At 37.7% G+C, this 7,500-nt stretch overlaps 2 protein-coding genes and 1 long non-coding RNA gene across 4 annotated transcripts in view; 2 read left to right on the top strand and 1 right to left on the bottom strand.

The window, feature by feature from the left end:
• LOC147840964 (uncharacterized) overlaps nt 1-6,225 on the top strand; it is a 9,762-nt gene extending 3,537 nt beyond the window's left edge. The window contains exons 1-3 of one of the 2 annotated variants that reach the window (XR_015505714.1): nt 2,026-2,533; nt 2,835-3,069; nt 3,129-6,225. This is a non-coding gene — a long non-coding RNA (uncharacterized LOC147840964). Of the gene's footprint in view, nt 1-2,025; nt 2,534-2,834; nt 3,070-3,128 lie in introns of those variants that run through there. The other variant, XR_015505715.1, reaches the window with a different exon arrangement.
• The window catches only part of arfgef3 (ARFGEF family member 3), a 973,876-nt gene that overhangs the window by 444,496 nt on the left and 521,880 nt on the right, over nt 1-7,500 (bottom strand). The gene's annotated exons all lie outside the window — the stretch shown is intronic.
• The window catches only part of eml4 (EMAP like 4), a 110,349-nt gene that overhangs the window by 27,297 nt on the left and 75,552 nt on the right, over nt 1-7,500 (top strand).

The following is a 7,500-nucleotide window of genomic DNA, read 5'->3' as shown; positions in this document are numbered from 1 at the left end:
CTAGCCTAGAGTGTTGTCTGCTGTTAAAAACTAGCCTAGAACGCTGCCTAAAACTAGCCTAGAGTACTATCTGCTGTTAAAAACTAGCCTAGAGCGCCGTCTGCTGTTAAAACTAGCCTAGAGAGCGCAGTATGTTGGTAAAAACTAGCCGAGAGCGCAGTTTGTTGTTGAAAACTAGCCTAGAGCACAGTCTGCTGTTAAAAACTAGCCTAGCGCGCCGTCTGCTGTTAAAACTAGCCTAGAGCCCTGTGTGCTGTTTAAAAACTAGCCTAGAGCACCGTCTGCTGTTAAAAACTAGCTCAGAGAGAGTAGTGTCCTGTTAAAAACTAGCCTAGAGCACCGCCTATTGTTAAAAACTAGCCTAGAGCCCAGTGTGCTGTTTAAAAACTAGCTCAGAGAGAGTAGTGTCCTGTTTAAAACTAGCCTAGAGCACCGCCTATTGTTAAAAACTAGCCTAGAGCCCTGTGTGCTGTTTAAAAACTAGCCTACAGCACCGCCTGCTGTTAAAAACTAGCCTAAAACACAGTCTGCTTTTAAAAACTAGGCTAGAACTAAGTCTGCTGTTAAAAACTAGCCTAGAACACAGTCCGCTGTTAAAAACTAGCCTAAAACACAGTCTGCTGTTAAAAACTAGCCTAGAGCACCATCTGCTGTTGAAAACTAGCCTAGAGCGCCGTGTGCTGTTTAAAAACTAGCCTAAAACACTGTCTTCTGTTTAAAACTATCCTAGAGCGCAATGTGCTGTTAAAAACTAGCCTAGAGCACTGTGTGCTGTTTAAAAATTAGCCTAGAGCACCGCCTGCTGTTAAAAAGTAACCTAGAGCGCCATCTGCTGTTACCGTCTGCTGTTAAAAACTAGCCTAGAGCACTGTCTGCTGTTAAAACTAGCCTAGAGCGCTGTCTGCTGTTAAAACTAGCTTAGAGCGCTGTCTGCTGTTAAAACTAGCCTAGAGCGCTGTCTGCTGTTAAAACTAGCCTAGAGCGCTGTCTGCTGTTAAAACTAGCCTAGAGCGCTGTCTGCTGTTAAAACTAGCCTAGAGCGATGTCTGCTGTTAAAACTAGCCTAGAGCGATGTCTGCTGTTAAAACTAGCCTAGAGCGCTGTCTGCTGTTAAAACTAGCCTAGAGCATTGTCTGCTGTTAAAACTAGCCAAGAGCACTGTCTGCTGTTAAAACTAGCCTAGAGCGCTGTCTGCTGTTAAAACTAGCCTAAATCTACTGTTACACATCATTTTCGCTTTGGATAAAAGTGTCTACTAAGTGATTGAATGTAATATTTGATGACTTTTATGACCAACTGTAGATTTGGAAAGGCTGACTGCATGACTTCCAACCCCAAGAGGGACAGTCCCTGGTTAAAAGTGGAGTAATAAAGTCTTTACACATAAAACTGTCTGCTAAATGACTGGGACTGAGCCTCTAGGGTGTTTGATATCACTGCATTTTGTGGTGGCCGTGTTTATGAGTAAGCGTTGTGGTGTTTGCGCAGAAAGATGCTTCTCTGAAAGTCTGAACAGGCCTCGCTCTTTCGCCCCTTTGCAAACACACTCTCTCTTTCCTGTATGCCACCGTTGCCTTCCTGTCATCTCTATTTTAGTGTGAGGTCTGTGACGAGTCTCTGTTTCTGTTCTTGAGATGACTGCGTCTACCGCCGGGCTCCCGCTCCTCAAGCATGCTGGGACGCGAGGAGTGGCACATGCATTGTGTTTGCGGTTATCTCGCAGGTCTGACTTTGGGATTTGTGCATTATTATGCCAACATGCATACAAAGGTGTTTGAGTCATCTGATCAGCCGTCTGTTTGTACCGTTTTAGTTAAAGATCGACATAAGTGGGTGAAGTAAATTGTAAATAAAGAGCGACTTGGACATTTCCAAATACAGAACAGATGATTCAGGATTTATAGCTGGATAGACTCGGAATTTGTGTTAATCATTTGAGAAATGAATTGTGCATCGATTTTGAGATTATTAGAATGTTTCGCTATTCTCTCTAGTATTTGAGCTTAGTTTTTAGTAACAGAGCATTCTAGGCTAGTTTTAACAGCAGACGACGCTCTAGGCTAGTTTTCAACAGCAGGTGGCACTCTAGGCTAGTTTTTAATAGCAGACGGCACTCTAGGCTAATGTTTACCAGTAGATGGTGCTCTAGGCTAGTTTTAACAGCAGACAGTGCTTTAGGCTAGTTTTTAACAACAGATGGCACTCTAGGCTAATGTTTACCAGTAGATGGTGCTCTAGGCTAGTTTTAACAGCAGACAGCGCTCTAGGCTAATTTTAGCAGTAGACTGCACTCTAGGCTAGTTTTAACAGTAAACTGCACTTTAGGCTAGTTTTAACATCAGATGGCGCTCTAGACTAGTTTTAACATCAGATGGCACTCTAGGCTAGTTTTAACATCAGACGGCGCTCTAGGCTTGTTTTAAGAGCAGACAGCGCTCGAGGCTAGCTTTAACAGTAGATGGCGCTCTAGGCTATTTTTAACAGCAGACGGCACTCTAGGCTCGTTTTTAATAGCGGACAGTGCTCTAGGCTAGTGTTTAACAGTAGATGGTGCTTTAGGCTAGTTTTTAACAGCAGACAGTGCTTTAGGCTAGTTTTTTTACAACAGACGACGCTCTAGGTTACTGTTTAACAGTAGACGGCTCTCTCTAGACTTATTTAAAACAGCGGACAGTGCTCTAGGCTAGTTAATAACAGTAGATGAGCCTCTAGGCTAGTTTTAACAGCAGAAGGTGCTCTAGGCTAGTTTTAACAGCAGACAGCGCTCTAGGCAAGTTTTAACAGCAGAAGGTGCTCTAAGCTACTTTTTAACAACAGACTGTGCTCTATGCTAGTTTTAACAGCAGACAGCGCTGTATGCTAGTTTTTAACAGCAGACGGCACTCTGGGCTAGTTTTTAACAACAGATGATGCTCTAGGCTAGTTTTTAACTACAGACTGCGCTCTCATTGTTTTAACAGAAGAGGGCGCTCTAGGCTAGTTTTTAACAGCAGATGATGCTCTAGACTTGCTTTAAAGAGCAAATGGCGCTCTAGGCTAATTTTAAACAGAAGACGGTGCTCTAGGCTAGTGTTTAACAGCAGATGGCACTCTATGCTAGTTTTTAACAGCAGATGACATTAGGCTAGTTTTTAACAGCAGACGGCGCTCTAAGCAAGTTTTTAACAGCAGAATGTGCTTTAGGCTGGTTTTTATTAGCAGACAGTGCTCTAGGCTTGTTTTTAGCAGCACACAGCACTCTTGGCTAGATATAACAGCATATGGCATTAAATTAAATTAACTATAATGTTCTGAGAATTTCAATGTATAATATTTACTGAAACAACATTAAAAACGACTTCATTCAAGTGATGACAGTAATTTCTGCACTATTGACTTTTATCATTTTCATGCTGCTCTGAAAGTCTGTGTTGCGTAATTTGTTCTGCAAATGAAGCTACCTTGACATTGTTGAAATTTCAGCGCATTTGTTAAATCGACACATGACACCTCTTACCTGTTGAACACTCCTCAGCACTTGTGTTACATGTCAGCATTTTGAATTAGTGTATAAGCGCACCTGTGTACGACAGTTTCAGTCGTGTTTGACTTGCCTCGGGGTCTCAAACCAACACACCCAGTTTGACCCGACTCGAATAACAAGTCAATCTGCTGAAGAAAAAGCCATTAACAATTATTGCACTCAAATCTCCTCTAGTGCAAACATGCCTTTTCCATCTGATTTGACGTTAATCACTTTCTGAAATCATCTGGCAAGAACCTAAATGTAAATGTTGTTTAAGATCAACCTGACAAAAAAATTGCTCCTATTGCTTGCGATATAAAAATCTATAGATGAATGACCATGTTTGTAAACATTCAGGATGCATGCGCAGCGAGGATGCAGAAAAAAAAAACGGGAGCGCTAGCATTAACAGCGAGAAAATGACATCCGATGCGGTATAGAGTTTGTTGTTGTATTAAAGATAAGTTATATTGATTACATATTTTATAAATTATTTACCTAATGCTTTCAGGCGTATTATATTAGCTTGTCACCCAGAGATAAGCACAGTGATTCGGCAAAATTAACGTTAAAGTGAGCGGCGTTCGTCTGACAGGTCCATTTGCGATAGCACCCTAGCCTAGACGTTAAACCGAGGTCCTGACACTGTGGTCATTAAAAATCACCATATGGCAGCTGTCTGCCATATGTTTTCACACTATACCTGCCGATGATAATGCTATTGGCTAAGATGTTGACTTTTAGCACGCACAAATGAATTAGTCTCCATAGACCACTTTCTTTAAACATCTTCAGTTGTTTACACAGATAACATTAGACCTGTTTTTGAATTCGCCACAATGCTGACACACAGGCATTTGTAGCTCCGCCCTCTTTTGAAAAGAGCACAGTCTCATTTGAATTTAAAGCGACAGTCACCAAAACTCCAGAATTAGGATCAAAGGGTCAGTTTCACAGAGTTATAAACATTATTTGTGTGGTATTTTGAGCTGAAACTTTACAAACACACACTCTATATGGACATCAGTAAAAAAAAAAAGGGGGGGCATCTTGTAAAAGGAGGCATAATAAGTCTCTTTTAAAGTAGGTAGCAAGCCAATCTAGCTCAGTTGGTTTTGGAGCAGAGCTGGCATGTCGGTTTCGATCGTGCAGATGTAGGCATGCTCCTGGTTTGTGGTTTGTAATTTCATTGTGAGCTGAAATAAATCTGGCTCAATGCAGAAGTGAAGTGTGTGTGGGCGTTCGACAGCCCCTCTGACTGGCCTTTGACCTACTTTCATTTCATTCTTGCTCTGTATATGTGTCAGTATGACACTTGTATCCCACTTCAACTCTTCTCTTGTCATTAGGTTTACGCTAGCATTTTCAATGCTGAAGGATTGCAGTGTACATCTTATTTTGACATTTGATTATTCAATTTCTGTACGTGAATTCTTACCAAATGGAGCTTTTTTAGTCAACTGGTGTTATTGTATTTATAGCGCAAAAAAAAGTATATTGCAAAATAATTAAATATCGCAATGACAGATTTTTCCAATATATAAATAAGCCCTACACTTAATTAAATAATGTACTCCCATCATTTTTGAATTGTAATATTAAGTGACAAGAATAACTAGAATTTAAGTAAATATTTAATCTTTACATACTTATTTCAAGTAATAAATGGAAAGAGTTAAAGATTAATATTCATTTAAATTGTAAAAAATGCCGCGCTCCCCCAAATCCCTTCATGTTGTCACAATACAGATCAATTAAGTTAACATTTTTACTAATTTAAGTGGATTGAGCATACAACAATTAAGTTGTCCCAAAAACCCCTTAAGAATTGTGTTGATTCAGCTCATTTTAAATAAATAGTTTGAACAAGCAGCAAAATACATTGTTTGAGTGCACTGGTAATATTTAAATATTTTCTAATCAGCGCAAACTTAGTCATATTAAGTAAATTTTAATGGCAGATAAGTTGTAATGAAGGTGCAGTTCCCAGCATGCTTTGCAAGAGATTGAATTATTTTGAAAATAAAAGTAATCTTAGGTGTTTGAGTAGGAGAGAAAGGCTTGGTAGAGTTTATTCTTTGTTAGTTTGAAGATTAAGAAGAGTTTTGAGTAAGCTGAGTAAATAGCCATCGCTGTGCTAACGCTAACACTGAGAACAGTCAGCATATTTCAAGTAAATTTGCTCTCGAGTTCAATTCGCTTCAAATAAAGTGAAATAACGCATTTCAAATCTTAATTTAAAGAAATGACACCACATGTACTAATTTGTAGCTACGCTGTAAAACCTGCAGGGTTCAACACGATTTCTTCATGTTGTCCCAACACAAATTAATTAAGTTAACTTAATTGATTTTACACATTTTTTACAAAGTACACAGAAAAAAAAATATTTAAAGATAATTATTTGCTTTTATTCAAGTTTTTTTTTTACGTCAAGTGATAGTAAACAATTAATTTGAGCTGAATTTAAGCAAACAAATTAAGTTGAACATTATTACATTTAATTTGTTTAAGTTCAACACAAATAAATAGTTTGCAACTAGGGTTGTAACGGTATGAATTTTTTACGGTATGATAATCGTCTAAAACAATACCACGGTTTGACTTTTTCGCGGTGTACGGTATGTTACAAATGTTACAAAATAATAGAACAGTGAAGCAAATTTGACTTTTTCCAAATAATATATTTTCAGTTACTATAAACAACACCACTTACTATGAACAAATAAAAAAATAAGAAAATAATAAATAATGTGTTAAAGTCCAAATAAAGTCCAAATAAACATGGTGCAAATCCTCAGTAAAAAAATAGATATAAATATTTACTATCCTATAAATAGTTACATAACGAAACTAGATTCAATATGGAACATCCTTAGGTTTTATGTGCCAGCATGGATATGGTTGTCTGTGGATATGGATTTGGTTGTCTGCAATGCAGACAAACAGCTGCACCTTCATTTGCGTCTTTTGAAAACAGCAAGAGCAGCAGTTCGTCTTTGCTGTGTCACTGTTTTGTCATTTTTCTGTGCTGCTGTGCATGCAAAAGTACTTAGTATGAGAATCATTTCATGCAAAACTTTTTTTTTGTCAAGTCCGCGAATGTTATGTGATACAGCACTGGAAAGATAAGATTCTCTTCTTTATGCCAATCTTTGAATTGTATGAATCGGATCAGCGGATCAAAAGTTATTAAACATTTAAGAGCAATACTTATTTTTAGCCGCGGGCGGCTGTCTCGGTCTTAAGGGTTAAAACCGTTGATATGCAATTGTTCATGGTATGATAATCGTGCACGTTCAAATCGTGGTAGACCGTCATACCGGTATATTGTTACAACCCTATTTGCAACAGTCCTGCATGCAACACTTTTTACATTGTTTTTTGTGTAAAACAATTAAGTTCTCCCAAAAATACCCTCAAGAATTTAGATACAGCTCATTGTAAATAATTAAACAAGCAGCAAAAATATTTTTGAGTGTATTATTTGTTTAAATTGATGAAATCAATGTTCCTTCTTCTAATCACAAGAACTTGACATTACTTGATATTTAAATACATATAGACTCGAATAATCAATAAAGATAATCAATTAACTTTTATTTAATCAATTTAGGAGTGTTAGGTTAAACATTAAATAAATCTGACATGATTTTGACAAGTTAATTGTACCTGATATATGATTTTTACTTGACTTGATTAATTTGAATGCGAATTGTTACGAAGATTTTTTTTAAAGGTCCAGTGAAAATAAAATCACGTGTTTTTTTTTTTGGACGTTTGTATCATTATGTTAGTCTTCAAAGATATCTATAAGCTAGTGCGCTCTAAAACGATGACTAAATTTGCGGTTAGTAGATATAAAATTGATAAACATGCAGTCACTTTCGCTTAAATAAACAGTTTTATCCACATCACCTCATACTTCAGTTTCTCATCAAATCTTGACCAATCAAATGCTCTCTAGTATCTGACATGCTCCGCCCCCTTCTTAT

Source organism: Danio rerio, chromosome 13 (genome assembly GCF_052040795.2).
Source record: "Danio rerio strain M-AB ecotype USA chromosome 13, GRCz13ab, whole genome shotgun sequence".
In the NCBI taxonomy this organism is placed as follows: domain Eukaryota; kingdom Metazoa; phylum Chordata; class Actinopteri; order Cypriniformes; family Danionidae; genus Danio; species Danio rerio.
This window is presented reverse-complemented; position numbering and strand designations above follow the sequence as displayed.